The following is a 13,079-nucleotide window of genomic DNA, read 5'->3' as shown; positions in this document are numbered from 1 at the left end:
CTATTGGACTTACGTCATAACGTTACTATAATGTAGGTACTTAACGAGCAATATGGTAGTTAGCATTGGCATATGATGTCGTATTCAAAATTCAAGCTTTTGCTTACCTGAATTTTTTTAAATATTCCACATGCGTTCTTACGTATCATACACTGTTATTATATTCATAGTGGCTGTATTACTAAAAACATATTACTCATTCATGCACTTCTACGTTGATGATCACACTGCGTATGCGTAGGTTGTGTTTTCTGTTGGTCTGTCATCATCTCTTAATCGTACATAACCTTGAGACGAGGGGCTCACGATAAATTCACTAGTGTTGACTCCATAGAAGACGTCTACCGACCAAATCAGTGATTTTCTTTTGAAGCTTGATATATGTGGGTGGTGTAAAGTCTCGATTTCATGAATTTCTAATTTTGCTATTTCACCCACCGAGTACGCAATGTATAGAATATAGTTATGTTGCGGCTTTAATATTTGTCATCGATGTATACGTTAGAGCATGCATTGATTTCATTATGATATATATATATATATATATATATATATATATATATATATATATATATATATATATATATATATATATATATATATACTATGTACAGCACTTATCATACAATAATTACGCTATATTGCAGCTAAATTAAATGTTTTTGTAATTTTTTTTCAAGGAAATACAAACAGCTTTATATATGCAATGATTGTAGTCATTTCATAAGATTTACAACAAACATAACATATACACGTCGTTTCTATCAACTAATTTGAATATTAAATGGTGAATACAAATGAAGTGATTGATGCATGGCTATTCAACCCTGAAGCTTGGGTTGTATTCTCAATTATGTATTATTTATATTGTTGTCACTCTCTATGGGTAAAACTATATGGGTACAAATCCAAAGTCTATGGCCGAAGTCACTTTTTCTGCCATGGTCACAGAATTAAACGTGCACATAATATCTAATGCCGGCGTCACTGACTACAGATACAGTATCGAGTAATTTATCACAATGTCCTTTGTGAATATGCAAAGTGAGAAAAGAGATGTTTCTCAATAATAAATACGCATATGTATAATGATTTATTTACATGTGCGTGGGATCGCATGTCACGACTGGTATGGGCTGCCGACTTATTTTGACACACTCAAAGGCTTTTTCGAAAGTTTAAAATATATAAAACATCCGCGTATATCCTGCACCTATTGCAATACGATAACTACACTATAAACAATTCTAAATTATCCACGTACAACACTGGGAGAAATATTGCATTACGTTCACACTCCAATAACATGAATGGTTAATGATGTTGAACTGAACCGACATCACCCGGAAATACTGCCCAAACTATTAAAAAGAATGCAGTCACCCGAGGGGATTGTTTAGTAGATGAAATATGGCAAGATAAGACTGGCGCCGTCAATTTAAAACTATGTATACAGTTGTAGTAAGAAGGGAATTACCATATTTGATCTCATTGGACATATATGGCGCACCAATCACATTCAACACGTTGAGATCTTTCAGAAATCAAACGCAGTGCAGTGACTGACATAATCCATGTTATCGAGACTAAATCCATTAAATTGATGTATTATTTTATTTACATCTATAACACATTTGTTCATGTCTAAACTTGTTCTTACATTCGTTCCGTTTATTTTAAATGTATGATCCATCACCCGAGGTCAGACTGTATTTAAATTTATTATACTGCAAATGTATACCTGGTCTGACCGGTTTGACTGATGCAGTTTAATAAAACCATAAAGAAAATAAAGCATGCCGTAAGAAAATGTCAGAAGCAAAGCTAGCATTTAATAGGATATATAACCGCACTGTGGAAGGGATGCAGTCATACGTGCATGTACGCACATGTGAGGTTCACTTCTTATTTATGATCCTGTATAACACACCATCGCTACTTTGACGTCATTTTTAACAATTCACTCTAACTGAAAAAGTAACTTTAATATAATTGACAAGCAATCACTAATTACACATCGTTATATAATCGCAACGATAAGGCAAGTCTTTCTATTAAATATGTATCTATGTCATTCTCATCTGTATTTGTACACACATGGGGTGTTCACTCTGCTGTGTATTCTACTATACACAGGTGGCAATATTTGTCCGGGCACAGTCGTGTCTTTATGTAGAGTGTTTGTCTATGCACATCCATGTTACTATGTTGTGCATTTGTCTAAACACTGTTATGTCGGGATGGCACGTTGTTTAGTTGTCAAATCACAGCTATGTATTTCTGTTTTGCATATGTTCAGACACATTAATCTCCGTATGTTGTATAGATGTCCATGCACAGACCTGTCAGTATGTTATATAATTGCGATTCGTTATTTTTCTTTGTACATGCGTGCCAATCTGTTGTGTATTTGTGTCATTTTTTATATTTTTACTTCGTACTGGGATGTCATTGCGACGTGTGTTTGTGTTTCTACATGGCCAGATATGTCATTAAGTTTTGTATTTGTCTATGGCAGGCATATCATTATGCTGTGTACATTGCATGTGCACAACTCATTCTGCAGTGTATTTCTCCATGGACAGTTATATAATTATGTTTTGTAGGCAGGGCGCTGTATTGTGCATTTTTTTATACACTAGCTGTTGTCCCATAGTTTATGTGATGGTATTTAGTCTTTTCTATGAATTCATTAAATTTGTCATTTACAGACATTAGAAATTGTATCGACACAGAAGAGCTATGGCTCTTCCCATAGACTTGCGTAATACAAACGTGCCAAATGATATCGCAAATACAAGTCGATAATAGTACATCATTTTTGTATAGCACGTAACAGAAACTACCACCAATCTATGGTATGTTTATTAAATTCTCACCAGCGCAAAAACTGTGTAAAAATGATCTGAAGCTATTTACCTCAAGATTCATCTCGCTAAACCGTGCGTAATTTTATCTCGCCTAAAAAATCTGTACGGGAATATCGTATCTCTGTGATCGACAACAAGCTGTATCAATCAATGGCATCTCATCTAACTTTCACAATCTAAAAGTATCGTGTGCCACAGGATTCTATTCTCAGACTTATTCTATTCATCATGTATACCACTATATAACATGATCAGAGAAAACAACATCGGGTTCCATACGTATGCTGATGACACACAACTATGTTTGACTCTAAAGATACAGACATAACTAGTAAGATTTCACATATGCAAAGTTGTGTATCCCTCATTCGCAAGTGACCTACAATCTGTTAAAGTTAAACACAGATAAAACGGAGCTGTTATTCTTTGGATGACGACATAGTCTTAATAAAATGGGTCTGCCACAAATGAAAATTGTTAACACTGACATCCTGCCATGAGCAACAGTTAGACATCGTGGCCGGACATTCGACAGACAAATGAAAACAATATTACCCTTGTCTGAAAATCATCATATTTACATACTATAAACATGTACGAAATCCGACAATACCTCACTCTGGCATGATTCGTCTTCTCGAGGTAGGCTGAATTACATGTGAACTTTTATGAACAATGAACTAAATGTTATTCTCATTGCAACCAATGAGTTTTGTACGCTAGTGGTTTACCCAATTTTCTCTAGTAAATTTATAATTGAGTTCTCCAGCGGTTTGTCAATTTTACATGCATGTCAAATTCTTGGCTGACTTATTATTCAGAAATATTCCTGCTTTATGTCTTGCTAAATTTCAGCACTGGAAAGGCCGTAATACTAACTCAAAGTCAATAAAGTATTGATGAATTGTATATAATGTGGATAGATCTGTATTATTTTTTTCATCCTGAAGTGCGTCTTAGCTCTTGAATTCTGAAGTTTTTCTCAGTGCTCAGCCATCAGTCTAATTTATTATCATTATTGCTTCGTGAATATCCAGTGACTTCATCCATTCTCATCAGATATTGGATTATCGCATTTCTGCTGTGTTTTATGGACTTAAAAAACCTCTGATTGCTTTTCACTTAGACTTTGACTTTCTGCACAGTACAATGCCTATTGTTTTTCACCACTTCTGCTGATAGCTTTTTGTTCTCTGCAAGGATTGCATTGTTATGTTAATTTTTGTAAAATGCCATACGCTGATACACCAAGGAATCGCTCTCAAATTTGTCATCTTATATCGTCAACCACCTAGTGTTAAGAACAAACTCACTATGTCACAGTTCCTCCTCGAATTTGGGGCCATGCTTGAGAAATATGGTTCATACAATGGTAATCTGTTCATTGTTGGTGACCTTAATTTGCACATCGACGATCAACTTAATTCCACTACCCAGAAATTCACCAACATTATTGACTCATGCAACTTGAAGCAGTAGCTCTGTCATATTATGGGTGGCACTGGAATTACAGGTGCCCACATAGCTGAGGTGGAAGCTGTATTAGGCATTGTTATGCTAATGCGTAGGGCTTTGTTTTAGCCAGTACAGTGTAGTGCTGTTAGAAGCACACTTCGTTTTTGACTTTGAAGGAGCAACAAGTCAGGTTACTCTGCTCAGTCGGTTAGAAGAAATTCCGCACCATAGCTGTTCTAGGTGGTCGATGTATCCATATATTGGCGTATTGCGCTCTAGTGCTCCCTGAGCCAGTTTTCTGCTATTCGAGTGGAAGTAAGTTCAGTACTTCCAAAAAGCAGTATTGTGTCAATTTGACACAGGCAGCGTGGCTGAGTACTGGATCTGACCGGCGTGGTGGTGTGGTGTTGCTGGGGATAACTCGAGGCGGGGTTCAGTGGGACCGGCCTCTAGACCCTCCGTTGCTGAGCGTGAAGTGTGTGAAAGAATTCTCGTGTAAGTAATTAATTTCATATGGTGCATATATTTTGTGTAAATTTAGTTGCACATAAAAGATTGTCAAATGCGATTCTTTTCGCGGCCAGTTGCCTAGTGTGAACAAGTGTATTACTGTGCTGCTTGTATTGTAACCATATAATTTTGTACATATTAAGACTGAGAGGCAACATATCATAAGTTATATTTCGTAATCTGTTAAACAAGACGATTGTAGTACTATGTAGTTTCTAGTTTTATTATTGTACTTATGACAAGGTAATTATATTTTCAAATGAGGACTGTCAGCGTTTGTATAGTCACCAAACTGTCATCTCTAGTCACTTTTGTTGATTTCCTTATCCAGCCATTAGATTAAAGACTTCCAACTAACCAGCCAGTGACTTAAAGTCCGGTATTGTTGACTCCCTGGATGTAAGAAGACTACAGTTCCCAGACTACCCTGTATGGAACTCATCATATGCTCTGGATCGTCGAGTCTCCGTCAATCTGTATAGGAGTTTGATCTGCATTGAAACTGTTTCGCCGTGAATGTGATGCATAGCTAAGTGACATATCTGCATTGCGTTAACAGTAACCACTAGTCATAGAGTGAACATTGTACTGTGTACTTGTTACCAGAACTGATATTATATAAATTAATTGTACTGCTATATTCATTACCAGAGCTGACATCGTATAAATTAGTTGTGCTGCTGTACAAATGAATTCCTGTAGGTTATTATAAAAGGTTACATTTAGTAGTGTTGGGGCTTTAACTTGTGCGCATAAGTATATATCCAAGACGTGTTATGATATCGATATTCTGTTGATTAAATTGATTTATTTGTTAATTTAATACGCACTAGGACTTGTGTAGGTTCTCCTCATACCCGACCACGGATCTCATGCCTCTTAGGCCGACAACGATTTGCTATTTGGTATTTAGGGTGGCTGATTCCCAGCACTTGACAGGCTCCATGACCCTACTCATATTCGTGGACATATACTGGACTTAGTTATCACAAACTCAGATGTCATTGACTCAATTTCCATCGACAGTCAGAATCTTTCTGACCACAGACCAGTTCATGCACAACTGTTACTCCAGAAGCCACCACTTATTAGACACCAAATCTCTTATCGCTGCATATCATCAATTTCTTCTGCTGATTTCTCTCAGGACATTGCTACCATCCAGGATCTACATCAACAACCTTCTGGTTTGAACTCCGCTGTTACTACTTACAATTCTGCCATCTCTGGTTTTCTCAATAAGTATGCACCAATCAAGAAGCGCATCATCACTGTTCGTCCAGACACCAAGTGGTATACTGCTGAATTAAACAAGGAGAATAATCATCGTTGGACCACAGAGCGAAAATGGCGAGAAACTAGGCTTGAAATCCATCAACAAGCTAATTCGTGAAACCAAGTGCAGTTACTACACCAACCTCATTAAAGAATGTGCCAATGACCTGAGCAAGCTATTTCGCACCATTTCTACACTGTTCAGCAAATCTATTGCTCTACCAACCCACACTTCCACCCATGAACTCACCGAACATTTCAGTCAATATTTCACTACAAAGATCAAGGATATTCGCACCAACCTGGACACTACTGATATTAGTACTCAGTTCACCAATTTGGAATTTCATACTGCAACAACTCTGCCTTCATTCACCTCTGCCAATCCATCTGATATTCGTAAGCTCATCATCAAATCATCTAACAAGTCATGCCTCTCTGGATCCTCTTCCTACATCACTACTCAAGCCTTGTCTCGATTCACTGCTTCCATTTATATCAATGACTATTAATCTTTCTCTTCAATCCGGTGAAGTGCCAGTACTATTCAAGTCTGCAATCGTCACCTCTCTACTTAAGACCTCACTTGATCACAATACACTCAAGAACTATCGTCATGTTTCAAACTTGCCGTTTTTCTCAAAAGTTTTAGAGAGGATTGTTGCTTCTCAACTGACGGAATATCTTACTGCAAACTCACTTCTGGAACCACTGCAATCTGCATATATAAAGTACCACAGCACTGAAACAGCTCTTCTAATTCTCCATAATGACATTTGTTCTTTCATCGACTCTGGTAACTACATATTACTCTCTCTCTCCTGGATCTATCAGCTGCATTTGACACCACCGATAACAATATTCTGCTCAACAGACTGTCCATTCTTACTGTTACTGTGTTACTGATATGGCTCTCCAGTGGTTTGAATCATATCTTCAACATCGATGTAAATCAGTTTCAGTTTCAAGTGTCACTAGTGAGCCATCTCAGCTTCACTTTTGGGTACCACAAGGCTCTGTACTTGGCTCTATTCTGTTCACCATCTATATTTCCCCTTTGGGTAAACTCATTCGTCAACACAACTTAGACTTTCACCAGTATTCTGATGACAACCAGCTCTATCTCGCTTTCACTCGCAAGGACTCCATCTCGGCTGTAGCCTCAATTGAGGCTTGTGTGCTTGATATTAAACACTGAATGAGGTAAAACAGGCTCCAACTCAACGACTCTAATAGGCCTGCAGATTAGACTAGCATTTAGAGGTGGGGTGGCAAGTGGAGTACTACCAGCTAATTTTTATTTGTTATTGAAGTATGGGTACAGAATACCTCAAAAACAAAAATTACCAAAATTACCTCCATGGCAACATTATCAAATGACGTCATCAAAATGGCCGCCATTCTAATTATCCTAGTTTTCAGGTTACGTTGTACAATATCAATTAATTTTATTTTTTTGACAGAGAAACGTTTTTGTTTATCACAAACACATATTATCAAGACTGTAAAAAACTGACCATGGTCAGTGACGTCAGCAAATTACGTCACCGCCATTTTGATTAGATAACTGGAAAGTATCACTGTCCTGCACAATTTGGTCAAAAGGTAACTGATTCATGGCTCATTGTTTGGGCAATAAAACAATATGCAATTACTAAGTAGCATTCATGGATGTTTTATATATCAAACATATACTTAATCTCACAATATTGTCTGTTAGTTTGTCACATGAGTGAGTGATTACAGTCAGTGTGTGTATTTACTCTGAGCCGCATAGTAACATAGTAATAAGATGCAAACATAGTAAAACGATGCAAAAAATTATGTTTTAAATTGCGAACTGTTTATCGAAGAGTAGGTTAATGTGCGCTATTCATATGCAAATTATATTGACGCGTCTGCGTCTATGTTCCAAAACTAGTGCGCGAGTCATAGTACATTGAATTTGGGGAATATTTTTGAACGATTTAATAGCTGTTTTCGGCTTTAGTTTAATATTTAATGCAGTATTATGGGTAAGTGAATCACCACTATTCTACGTCACAGGTATTATTATCACATTGTGCATGTTATAAAATATGTAATTATTACTAACATGTTTATCTTCCACCATGTTGTGATATGTATATATTCATATACATGGGATCATTGTCACCTATCGCTATGATATTTTGAGTTAGTGTAGTGTAGTGTAGTGTAGAGTAGTATTTTGTAATATAAATATATATGCGTACTGGTAACAGTTGGCATGATTTTAGATTAGGTAGTAATAGAAGCCTTCTTCTCTCACAGAAGTATAGTACATATTATGATGGAAACCCATGCTGAAGCAACAACAAGCTCTTTTCTGAGCACTGACACCTGTATTATTTGCAATGGAAAAAAAGGGTCTTTATCTGAGAAAGAAAAAAGATTTACGATTACAACAAAAGGTTTGAATACATTTTTGCAGTCCTGTGAAGAAAGGCAAGATGAAGTTGCTAACTTGGTATTGCCAATGCGTGAAACATCTCAGATGTCTCAGATTCGTTTCCATCTATCTTGTAGATCAGTGTACACAGATGTACGCAAACGGGCAGCAGCCAAGAAACGTCAACTTGAAAGAGGTTTGAATGACGACAACCCAAAACAGCCCAAACGTGTATCAAGAGAAGCAACTTCGTCTTTCTCATGGGATGACCATTGTTTCATATGTCGTAAAGGGGAAGATAAAAAGCATGGAAACATTCTTTCAAGGGTGAACATGAAGCCAGCAGAGGTGCGAGAAAAGGTGTTAAATGCTGCCATTGAACGGGGAGATGAGGTTGTCACCCAAACACTTAATTTTGAAGAAGATATATTTGCAAAAAATGCAAGATGTCATAAAAGTTGCTACCAAACATACACAAATCCAAGAAACATTGAGGCATGCAAACTCAAGACATCAAAAGAGATAACAGAATCTATCCATGACAAGGCATCATTATCTGTGTTAGCAGATTTCAAAGAGAAGCTAGATGATGGCATACTAATCCCTCTTCCTACAATTTGCAAGCAATACAGAAAATGTTTAATTAATATGGGCGTTGATCCTGAAACAGCCAAGCTGATTTTTTATCAAAGACAAGTTAAAGAAGAATCATGGCAATACAATATCTTTTTACAGTCAAAAGGGGTTGCCCGATGTTGTTTGCTCAAGCAACATTTCAGTGGGATATCTGTATCTAAAAATACAGTCATTGTTGGTATCTGATATCGACCCAGAGATATTTGAGGACGAGGACAATGAGGACGAAAAGTCCGAAAATCAGATTCTTCACAATGCTGTTGGGCTCATTCGGAAGGATATTGAGAAGTTAGAAACAACAAATGAATACCCAAATGCTCAAGAACTTGACCTGAATGCATCAGAAGCCTTTGTTCCTGAATCTCTTCAAAAGGTCCTTCAATGATTGTTTGACAAAGAAGCATTTGATTCAGTGAATCCGAACTACATATCAAGAAATGATATAAGGCGGAAATATCTGTCAATTGCAGAATGTATTATATACTGTTGTCGGCGTGGTAAAATGCAAGTTATTCCACCATTTCACATTGGTATTATGTTACAACTACAACACGAATATGGTAGCAGAAATCTTATCCAGACTCTCAACTCATATGGAGTGTGTGCAAGCTATGATGAACTCAGAGCATTCCTTACAGCGGCTGCAGAAGACCAGATATCGCACATGGAAGATGGGATCTATGTACCAGCAGGCATTGTTCCAAGGACAGAAGATGGTGCTCTTATCCAAGAAGGTGATGATAACATTGATGTTAATGTTGAAACTATTGACGGCAAAAATACATATCACTCAATGGCTAGAGTACTTTTTCAAGAACAGTCCGTAGAAGCAGACCAGCGGCGTTCGATTTCAAAACTGCCACGCTCTACTCACAAAACTCTTGGATGTATGGATGGTTCATTTTCACAGATTCTTGCATTTGAAAAGCCAAAACAGCGTGCAGAACCTAAACGAATTGCAAATGCACTGGACGTGGTCACCGAACAGCTAGAAATATTTGAGCCATTTTACTGTATTAAAGACATTTTATGGGTCTTACTACGCCAATTACCCCGAAATGTTTTACCAGTTCCACAAGGAGTACATTATGCACACAGCCAGGTGATTCCATTCTGGACAGGTTTTAATACCAAAGCAACACCAGTCAACATAAATGCAGTGACAGTTGCAGCATACGCGCCATCAATTGAAGCTCCACCATCAGACATGGCTACAGTTTATACTACTCTGAAAAGGGGTAAATCTGTTGCTGATGCATGTGGACAGGATTGCCACATTCACACATGTGATCAACAGTTATATGCAATTGCACAGATGGTAAAGCTGAGTAAGCCAGATGAATTTCCCAATCTTGTTGTACGTCTGGGAGGATTCCACAACCTGTCAACGTTTATTGCCTGTATTGGAAAAATCTGGGGTGATGCTGGTGTGAGGGACATATTGGCAGACTCAGGAGTCTATGCACCAAACATTATAGAGAGAATGTTGGCAGGAAAGCAATTTTACCGGGCCACAAGAGGGCTAACATTGGTATATGTGGCGCTCATGCAATTATTTATTAGCAATTTCTTGAACTGGGTGGAAGAGACCCACCATGAGAGTGATAGGTTTGCTGATGTTTTCATCAAACTCTGTGATCTACAGAAGACTTATTCAGATTTTGATGATGTGTGTGAGACTATTGACGATGTAACACCTGTGATAGAAAGAAATCTGGTCCCACTTTTGAAAGAATTCAGAAAGTGGGGTCGACAGCAATCAGTAACTTTTGCATTCTGGGACAACTGTTTGACTGCTCTACAAATCTTACTTTGCAACATTCGTGCTGAAAGAGAAGGGAACTGGCTATTGCATCAGTGCACTCAAATAAACATGCTTCCATACTTTTTTGTAGCAGACCGGCACAACTATTCTCGATGGGCAACATTGTATGCAATTGAGATGAAGACATCACTGCCAGAGACAGTCACTGAGGCTTATGCTGGGGGTCAGTTTTCAGTAAAGCGAACCTCTGGTAAATTCAAGGCAATATGGAGTGATATGGGAGTAGAAACAACCGTCATTAGAGACAGTAAAGGTGACAGTGGTATAATTGGATTGACGAGAAGAGGTTCAGCAGTTCTGCGATGGACAACTACGCGACATATCTTGGGTCATTATGCCGAGTCAATGCATCTTCGTAGTGGGTTAGGCCTGATCAAGTCTAGCAGCCATGAGCAAGCAATGCCTGCAATGATGAAAAGAGATGAGGTTGACACACAACAGATAGTGAAGTACATAGAAGACAACATGACAGACCCATTTGATGCCAACTCACATCCACAACTACTTGTAAACATAGGCAGTGGTCTGGTTGCGACACCTGACATCAGCAATTCACTTCTTAATGCAGTAGTTAAAGGCTCGACTATGCTAAGTAACTTTGTGACTTCTCGTCTTACGATACATTCTGAGAACCCCAAATCATTCTATGACACAATTACCAAGTCAGGTTTGAAGACATTCAAGGACATGAAGAAAACATCAAAGGTAAATATTTCTGGAAACCAAGCGAATAGCAGTTTCACCTGAGTTGATTTACCAAAAAGCTCTAACATTAGCACAAGTGCGCCCAGAAGTGAATCTGGCTACAGTACTCAGTTACCCTGTTACAGCAGTTCCACCGACTCTTTTCAAAGAAGATGGCAGTAGACTAATGACTACAAAAGCTGATTGTCTTCATGCCCTGGAAGACTGTCAAAGAGTCTGTGTCAGAACTTCCTGAAAATGACAGTGATGTGTCTGCCCATATTGTGGATGCTATGGCTCTATTGCAACAGCTGAATATGAAAAGTATGAAGATATTTGATGACATTGGAGAAGCCTGTCTTAAAAAGATAGTAAATCTTTTTGAAAAGTCAAAAGAAGTTCATTTTGTATTCGACCGTAATGATAAACATTCTCCAAAGTGCGAGGAACAATCACGTCGACAGGGTGCAGGAAGCACCCACAAATATCAAGTTGCTGGCAAGAGGCCACTACCAGACTGGAAGAACTTTATGTGTGTTTCATCAAACAAAGCAGAATTGACAGCTTATCTTTCAGTATATCTTGAGGAAAATGTAGCAAAACATACCATAATACTCAGCAACCCTAGTTACAAGTTGTTCCTTGCAGGAGGATATTCATGTGCCCTCACTACAAAATGTATTACAGCCAATGGTATTCAAGAAGTAAGTGAGTTGTTATCAACCCAGATTGAAGCTGACACTCGCATGCTTCTACATGCAATGGACTTTGATAGCAGGATCAGTTCCAATAGCCTTAGTGGAAGACTGGTTGTGCAATCACCAGACACTGATGTAATGGTGCTCCTAATTCACTACATGCCACAGATGCAGGCTGTTAGTACAGTATGGATGGAGACAGGCAGGATCACTAGAAGTCTAGATCTGCGGCGCATGATTCCAATTCACAAGATAGCAGACAAAATTGGGTCACTTGCCTGTTCAGTAATGCCTGCAGTTCATTCTTTAACTGGTTGCGATACAGTTTCCTCATTCTTTGGTATTGGAAAAAAGACAGTGATACAGAGAATGCTGAAACTTTCCAAAACAGAGTTAACTCATCTCCAGGCACGTAGTAAAGGCAATGAAGACTCAGCGGTGAATGCTTCTAGAAGATTTGTAGTTTCCCTCTATGATCCAAAGAACAAATATAGTAGAGATAATCAGTCATCTCTTAACAGCCTCAGTGTTCGTCTAGCAGCAACACGTAGTGTATCTGTAGCAAAGTTTCCTCCATGCGAAGCTGCATTCATTCAACATGTTAAACGTGCATCATGGCAGACAAAAACATGGACATCAGCACATCTGGCAAAGCCAATACTCCCTAAGCCTGCTGGACATGGCTGGATTATAAAGAATGATATTCTTGTTCCCGT

The sequence above is a fragment of the Saccoglossus kowalevskii genome, chromosome 2 (genome assembly GCF_978046115.1).
Source record: "Saccoglossus kowalevskii chromosome 2, keSacKowa6.1, whole genome shotgun sequence".
NCBI classification, from domain to species: domain Eukaryota; kingdom Metazoa; phylum Hemichordata; class Enteropneusta; family Harrimaniidae; genus Saccoglossus; species Saccoglossus kowalevskii.
The sequence above is the reverse complement of the archived record's forward strand: the minus strand, read 5'-3'. Positions refer to the sequence as shown.